The sequence below is a fragment of the Zonotrichia leucophrys genome, chromosome 4, assembly GCF_028769735.1.
Source record: "Zonotrichia leucophrys gambelii isolate GWCS_2022_RI chromosome 4, RI_Zleu_2.0, whole genome shotgun sequence".
NCBI classification, from domain to species: Eukaryota; Metazoa; Chordata; class Aves; order Passeriformes; family Passerellidae; genus Zonotrichia; species Zonotrichia leucophrys.
Window position 1 is genome coordinate 41761969 of NC_088173.1, and position 8936 is coordinate 41770904.

Here is an 8936-nt window from a genome sequence, read left to right on the forward strand (position 1 = left end):
AGAAGGCAATAAATTCTTTTCCCTGAAAGATTTAGGTGTCCTGTGGCTGCTATCTGGTGCGAGTGCCTCGTTCCTTTCTTTTAAAAAAACCCACTAACATAGTTCTTATTTTAACAATTTTTATAACCTAAAACTATATTTAACACAGTCATTTCTGACGCGGTTTAGCTCCAGTTTCAAACAATCAAATCTTGTTAATGTACTTTGCATTTTGAGAATAAGTGAAAAAGAGTTCTGCAAATTACAAAGACTGAATATTATCATACACTCATGGAATGGTTTGGCTTGGAAGGAATCTTAAAGGTCATCTAGCTGCAGTTCCTCCTACCATGGGCAGGGATGCCACTCTGCATCACCTTTCTCAGAGCTCCATCCACCTTGGTCACATTAGCTCTTTGAGAACTAGGTAACAAGAAAGGTCACAAATTGAATTAAAGCCATCATTGCCAGTAAACAAACTGGAGACCAAACTGCACTCACTCAAATAAAATCCTTTAGGCTAGCTCGCTGGTGACATAAGCTGGGCAAAGCCTTCTTGGTTTGCTGTTTCTCAGTAAATCTTCATGCTATGTGGTTTAGCAATGCCTCTAATTCAGCATCAGGAGAGTACAGGAAATGAGCCTAATTAATCCCGGCTAGTATTTGAAGTGGAACAGGTGCGGAATCTGAGCTGGAGCTTAGGCTGACAACAGATACCATTTATTTTAGAGTAAGAAAAAAGACTCACAATCTCTCCAGGGAGAGCTATGAGATACTACAGCTGTCAAACAACAAAACACAAAGCCAAGAAGTTCAGAGATGGCCTGAAAATTGAGCCCCCTGTCAATAAAATATTTCAGTTGCTCAGTTAAACAGCTTAGATGACTTGAACTTTGCTCCTCTGTCCTTCACTTTTCTGTTTGCTCCTCACAGATGTAAAGTCTGGTTCTAGAAACCACTGTGCAATTTGCTAAGTTATTACAGTCCAGTATAAAGTGTGTTGATCAAGGGCTTTTTTACAAGAACTTTTTCAAAGGCCAGATGCTGTTACTACCAACATCTTAACTATGTAAATTGTGTATGTACAGTGTTCTGTGGGAATGGTACCTAAATTAACTATTTTTTTTCAGAAGGAATTTGTTGTAATTATACATTAAAAAATTAACCTTGAAGAAGGTGCTGGATTGTGTGGCTTGTATACCTGTGGAACTTAATGCTTTGACTTCTGTCATCTTGACTAGGAGTATTTTAATTTTCTTATGTTTACTAGTATGAACTTTTTTTTTTTCTAGCACTGTTTATGGTGAGTTCTGAAGCCAGAAAAGGAGAGGAGTCCCCTCAGGATCCAAAACAGAACTCTGAAAGAAAGAAGCACTGAAATCAAGTTGCCAGTGACACATGCATGTAAAGGGGTAAAGTGAGACGTTGTCTGGGCAGGGAGTCACGGAGAATGGAAGCAGAAATAAAGTTTGGAAGTATGTGAAGCTGAAAAGGTGCTCAGAGAGTAAATGAGAAGAAAGGGAGAAAGATAGGTCATGTGGCAGGCTTGTGGAACATATGGAGTAGGAAAAGCAGAGGGGTGTTGAGTGAAGCAGTTGCCGCAAATAGGGAAGAAAATGTGGAAGAGCTACAACAGTAATTTGAAAAGCTGGAAACTTATGGATGATTTTCAGGAGCATGGAGATATGGGGAATGCTGAAAGCATGAGCAGCTGCAGATTCGCAGGCTCAGAGGTTCCTGTGAGCCAGGAAATCAGAGGTCTCAGCAGGTTTTTAGTGCTTTACCCTTTGTTTACATAGCAGTGTGGATGGGATGGGAGGCAGTACCAACTGCTTGGGATAGGGGAACAGTTTTCCTGACAGCCTTGGAACTGTTCTGTCCAAGCAGCCCAGTCAAAGAAGGCACTATGTAGATAAAGCAGTTTCTTCCCAAAAGCCCCAGGAAGGTCTGAAAATCTATAGCCCCCATAAAAATTAAAATTGATGGCTGGAGGTGAATAGTTTGAAAGAGGCCAAGGTAATTCTAACAGAGAAGCTTGAAAATAGTAATCTTGTTTGCAGACAGATGACCAAGTAGGCATAGTCCTTATTTAATGATTGTATTTCAAGCATTAGAGCCAGCAATGAAAAACAAGTGGTTAAGTGTAGGGATGTTTGGTTGAGTCACTGAATTGCCTGTGACCTCAGCGCTAAGACTGACCTGAACTGTGGGGATGATCCTAATTACAACCTTACTATTAGATATGCAATTACCAATCTGTAATTACAAGCTAAATTGTAGAACACTGACTGTTCCTCTGTTTACAGTGTAATCTGACTCCTGTATATGAGAACATTACTAAATGTGACAAAATTAAAAATAATTTCATTCTTTAGTGAACAAAATATGTCTTTAAATACTTTCTCTGAAAAAGTAAGTAAACACCCAGTCATGTTTCATGAAAAGTAATGAATATTATTGAATACTAATTATTCTTACTGTGAAAAAGCACAAATAGCAGCAGAAGGTTAACCACAGTGGTATCTCTGTGATAACTCAATGTCACAGACATCTTTTATGAAAAATCCTTTCCTTCTTCTATTCTTTTAGTATAGTTTTGATGTAGTGTATATCATAAAATAATAAATCAAGCCGTCTGAAACGTGGAGTCAGATCCTCGTCTCTTCCCTCATCCTGAGACCCCTGTGAACATGGTCACAACTCAACAATCTTAAAGACAGGAATGCGAACAGGCTTCTCTTTTCAGTCACAGCTTGCTCTTTGAAGTGTCACTGTGACATGAGACTGCACCATGAATCAGGAGGCTCCTGAGCACTATTTGTGGCCTCCATATCTGCTTCAGAGGTGTCTGCAAGCAGCTGAATTAACTGCAGGGTTAGTATCTGCCAGGTACAAAGAGTGGTAGCTAGGTGCTTGAGAGCACTGCAAGGTTTAATTAATAATGTTTGCTAACTATTAATTAAGTGTTTGAAGCTCAGAAGTGTTGATTAGAAATGCCTGAACATTGAATCACTGTGTTCTAGTTGTACACTGTTGCATGTCCCCAAAGGTTCATTTAACTGATAAACAACAGGGCCAGCGGTTTATTTATCCAAAAATCAAGACAGTGGCCCCAGTGTCTTACTGAAACCTGTTATCATGATGCAATTATTTAGTTTTTCAGGAGAGAATCTTTGATTTGACAGAGCTGTTTTGCCTCCTGCAGATACAATCTGTCATGATTCAGTCTTGCATATAATAACTATATTTGCTATGTCAAGGAGCAACATCTGACTGAATGTGGCTTTTTATTTCTGTATTACTTTTTCTCAGTTGTAAAAGAGAAATATTCCAGGGCTTGCATTTGGTATTCTAGACCTGTGCAGTGATTGCTTTGAAAGCATCCATAGCTTCAGACAAGGAACTGACTATTAACAGCTGAGATTAAAGGCTGCAGTCCAGCAATGGTGGGAGATCTAGGTAGCTCCTTTACATTTATGTGGCAGTAATCTGCCACAGTGTTAGGCTAAGGCATGAAGAAAGTTTAAGGAGACTCAGGCCTTAAACATATACAGCGTGCATTGTGGGGCCAGAAAGGGGGTGTTTTAAAAGGCAAGCATATCCACGTGAGATAAAGTAATAGACAATACCTGCCACAGCAAATTTCCCGGAATAAGCATCCCTGTGATTCAGCATGGCTCAGATATATTTTGGCTGAAAAACTGTGTCTCAACTCAGGCTTCTTTGCCAGATATATCTGCCTTCTTCACTAAGTACTTCACTAAGAACTCAGTAAGGAGTTCACTCACTGGTCCACTGTAGTGAGTGTATTTTGTATTTCTTCCTTTTACTCAAAAGGATGACTGGCAAATCTTTACACAACATCTTTCTCTTCAATCTCCCTTACAGGAATAAACAATACTACTTGTTACCAAATATACTTTTCTCTCTGATGTCTATCTCAATGCACACCCTAAAGAAAGTGACCGTACTAGCCATGGTGAAACAATGGTGGTTAGATTGATATTTGGGCACTTGGAAACTCAGCTGTGCATTAGACTCTCCTTGTTATTCTTCACTTTGTGAGATTCAGAATTATATCAGTGAAGTCTCACAGTGGTCAAGGTTTAAGGTCCCTAGACATTCACAACTATACCCCAGAGGCAATCTATATGCCAGCTTTGTGTTTCAGCAGTAAGTGAATAACTTTTCCAAGCCCTGACAACCTAAAAAGTGAACTTCTGGTGGCTCCATATCTTGTTTCTCTTGCATTGCAGCAAATGTTCACGATGAACATCCCAGATTTTAAATTGGCATAAACTCCTTTATGTTTGGGATGTGTGAACCTAGATGTTTAAATATACAGAATCAGACTAACCCCTTGAATTTGTGAAATCTTTTATTTATTTTTCTTGTGCAGATGCTTACTTTGCATACATAAATTTGCAATACAAATGAGACTTGAGTGTGTTCGTATGAAAATTTGGCGTTATGTAGAAATTTATGAGCAATGATACATACTGTTTTCAGGGAAAAATTTGCGATGGTGATCATCTCTTTTAAGTACAGACTGCTCTTAAACCCAGAAAAGTGAGCCTCTATGAAGAGCTTAATTTGATAAATGATAAATTTGATAAAATTCAGATATCTGCTGAGGAAATGGCCTGTTTATAGAAATAGAGTTATACATCAACCCAGCTATCTGACAGAAAATAATAAAAGTTGATTGCCTGTGAGGTCATCTGTGACTCAGAAATTAGACAGAAAGTGGACTGTGGAAATCAGCTGTGAGGCTGTGGCAGAGAACAATGCATACGTGACTGAATCCTCCTCAAAAGATGTGTCAAATATCACACCTTTCTCAAGAAAGAAGAGATTCAGAAGGTGAAGAAAATATGAAGCATTCTACTTCCTTGCATAGCATGCACAACTGACTTAACAGGTTTTTCATGATGTGATAGTTCTGAAATTTTTGTGAAATGTTCGGTAGTTGCACAGGCATCCAAATAGATACATATTGTAATTTGTAAAAATGTGGCAACATGCTTCACAGTAGCAGGAAAAGTAGCAGGTTTAGCTCAAGTTAGATTGCTGTTTCTTTTATCAGGTTTTAATGAGACACTTGGCAGAACCAATACTGAAATCCTGTTAGCTGTTGGCTGACACACACAGTGTCTACTACTTAATGAAGGAGTAAATAGTATCATAAATCTCCTATTTTTATTGCTGTTTCTTTGTATGAGTGAAAATCACCTTTCAAACTTACAGATTTCTGCCGTCTCCTTCTTCATATATTATCAATGTGTATTGTAAAGAATACCATAAAAGGATGTAATTTGTCCAAGACCAAATATCAAAGACGCTATCACATCTTCTGGTTATACATGTTATATTTTTATTTTATAAAAAGTTTATATTTAAACTATTTTATTTTTTTAATATTTTATGGATGAAATTTCATTGAATAATTGAGGACTAAATGCATATTATCATTAAAAACAAGTTTAAAAATATATGGGGAATTCAGAAAAAAAAAGTAGAAAGTAAAGTTTCACAGAATAAAAAGTTTTATTCCTGAGAGATTTGCCCACGGCTTGATTTGTGTGTATTTTAAAATATTACAATATCTCTGCATCCTGTGATGATCTCTGTGTACCTTTGCTAGTTATTACCTTACATTTACAGCATTTCTCTCACTAATCCAGCATTTTTGCATGTATAGAACCCCTTGCCCTGAGCTAATGAAACAAAATGTTTCAGTATACGCCTGATAATGCAGCACAAAAGAAATCTCATTATTTTCAGTGGGACTTCTGTAAGGTTAACTGGTCATCATTGCCTGGACCTTTGCTGTTCTGCTGATGTGTGCAGACTCCTCCCAAGTGGAGTAATCTACATAAAGTCTGTATTTTCTCTTACTGCCATAGTGCTGTTATTACCACTGGTCAGGCCTCGTTCATTTCCCAGGCTGTGCCACTTTATAAGTTCTGATTATTTTGCCAAAGATTAAGCATTGGTTTTCCCAGCTTCTGGGAATTTTGTTCCAGGTAATACCCATGATTTTCCTTTCCACTTAAGCCATCAATAGATTTGTTGGTTGTACATCAGTCACAAATATCTCTTGGCATCTTTTTTCACCGAGCAAGTGAACTGCTCTGGAATGAGGAATACAGCAGATCTAGACAATAATGAGGGGAAGAAAATAAAGAGTATTTTCGGAAAATGTGCAAGCATGTTTAATGAAACAGAAGTCAGGTGTAGATTCACTAGCATAAATCCTCCAAGAGTAGGGCAGCATTAGTGCATTGTGTTGGCCTTGTACAGACATCCCTAAAGATTTCACACTTAAGTGAGCAGATCACAAGGGGTAATTTAGCCCTAAGACACGGGGCAGTCACACTGGTAATTAGAATGTACAATTAGTTTCTATCTTCTGCCAGAAATGTCAATGCAGTTTAGTGAATTTTCTGAAGAGTTTGCACAGCTGCAGTTTCATTTACCTAGTAGATTGTGGAATTTTTTTGATTTTTAAATTCAGCTCCAAAATTCAAATCCCCTGAAGACTTCTTAGTAACAAAGCCATGTATCTTAATTCAGAATATTTTGATTTGGAATCTGTGATACTCTTCAAAAGAAAGCCAGCCTGTCTGTACTTTGATACCTTGTGTGTGGTACTGGATGCACTGAGATGCATAACAACAAAAAGAATAGTAACCATCATGTGGGTTGAATAGCTGAATTCTTTGTTAAAATTTGGATCACTAAGAAAATTTTGTAGACATCAAGCTTACTTAAGATCCATGAAAATAACTTATGGGGTACAGAAAAACAGTGCAGGGTCAAAAGTTTACTTTTAAATGTGAAATTTTGTAAATACATTTTATTTTGATTTCATTTTAAATGGAGCTGGTGATAGTTCAATAGGGGTGGTATTCTGTCTCCATCTGAATCCAGGATGTGATGTGTTCTTCTCTCACAGTAGTTGCTCAGGGGAGCTTAGGTTAATGTGTAAAATAATTGGTTCTCTGAACAGTTGGGCACAGTCTCAAAGAGTTCCAGTTTCAGTATCAGATTTCTTTTAATCAGAGAGAAGTATAGTCTTTTTCTGATGCTCTGTATGCATTGAAAGTCATTGGAAAGAAAATGCTTTGAGCAGTGCAGTGTAGAAGCAAAGGTTCCATGTTATAAATAACATATGATTATACAAATATACTGAATTTATAGAGCTTATTTATGCTGAATCAGGTGTCAGGGTATACTATGGACTTTTCTGTCCTGATTTCAATGATCAATGGTCTCATTCTTCAGGGAGATGACCTATTTAAAGTAAATTTCATGCAAAACATAAATACATATAGTCAAATAATGATTTTTTTTTAAAATTTAAGACAAAATCCTCTACAACATATTATCTACAATACTAAAAAATGAAAACTCATTACTTGTGTCCAAAACATTTTAAAAAAATGAGGCAGATCCAATCCCATCTTTTTAAAAATTACCTGGTGTATGCTGACAGCTTGATAGAACTTAGCCAGATTAAAAGAAGATGGACACTTTTTTGTCATGTAGTTGTTACATATGTTTGAGTATCTCCATTTTCCTAGAAAGATTTAAAGCAATGAGAAGATCACAGAAAGTTTATAGTGCCATAAATTACTGTAGGAAAATGTGGATAACAGAGAGGAAAATAATTTTTGTTCAAGTGGCTATAAATTGTTCTTGGTTTGTTCATTTAGCTTAATGTAAATCAGATGCCTAATGTATGTATGGAATGTTCTTTCTTTTAGTGCTTGATCACTTAATGTTTGTCTTATCTACTCTCTCCTAGAACCCTTGCAAAAGATCAATTGTAGCCCTCAAGTTGCTTGTGAAATAGATATCACTGTAAACAGTCTAAATCATTCACCAAAGGCCAAATAAGGATTTTACAGCACCTGGGACTTTCAGAGAATTATACTTGACCTTATTAAGTAAACCAATTTATTTTTGTTTAGATAGTAATTTGTCTGTATTTTAAAAGTGGATCAGGGGTAAAAGAAATTACCCTTGCACCTTTCAAAGTGCTGTGTGAGTCACCAGCCTTACTAAAAACCAGTAGGACGCATGTTCTGAAATTTCTGAGATGCTTTTGAAAATCCACCTCTGCAAACACCTTAACATTTTTCCTCATGAAGCTCCTTCTCACATACCTTATAAATACCTGCAAAACCACCTCATTCTCTTTTTGTCACTTTTTATCAAATTTGTCTTGATGTGATACTTACAGAAAAAATCTGGTTTGCTCTTGGAACCCTGGTTACTGAGAATGTTAGACTTTCTCTGCTGACCCCCAAGAGAACACTGCATTTGACCTGAGGCCATGGAGAAGGCTTCCAAAATTGAAAGATAAAACTAGAATTATGGATGTGTAGTTTGAATAGAAGTGTGTAATATCACAGGGTGGAAAAGTTAAAGGTTTTAGAATATAGTAATAGTGTAGAATTGGAAATATAAATAGGGACTGTGTAATACAAATACAGATGCTTAAATAAAAGCATTTGGGAATCATCTGGAAAGAATGAAATGAAACTGATTTTTACTTCATTTGGATAGTTTAAATAGAAAAAAGACCATTATAGTGCCAGTGACACACTTGCTAGCGCAATAGAAATAATCAGGATTCCAGTTTAACGAGATACTGTAGAAGGTGAGAATATTTTGAAGTGCTAATGAAAAAGAAAGAAGTGTTATAAGCGGTTATAAGCATTAGAAAATGGTAATTGGTAGATAGCAGCACTTTTAAAGAATAATGACAGTTTCATATGAAAAAGCCTTGTAAGAATGTTGATTAGCTTAACTGGAACAGGAAAGATTTACAGAAAGAAGGGATTCAAAAGTAGAGCAGCTTTACTTCTGTCCTTGCAAAGCACTGAGTAGTGTTAATTAAAACTGAGACAGGAGAAAGCTTAGGGCATGCACAATAGCATGAGTATCCT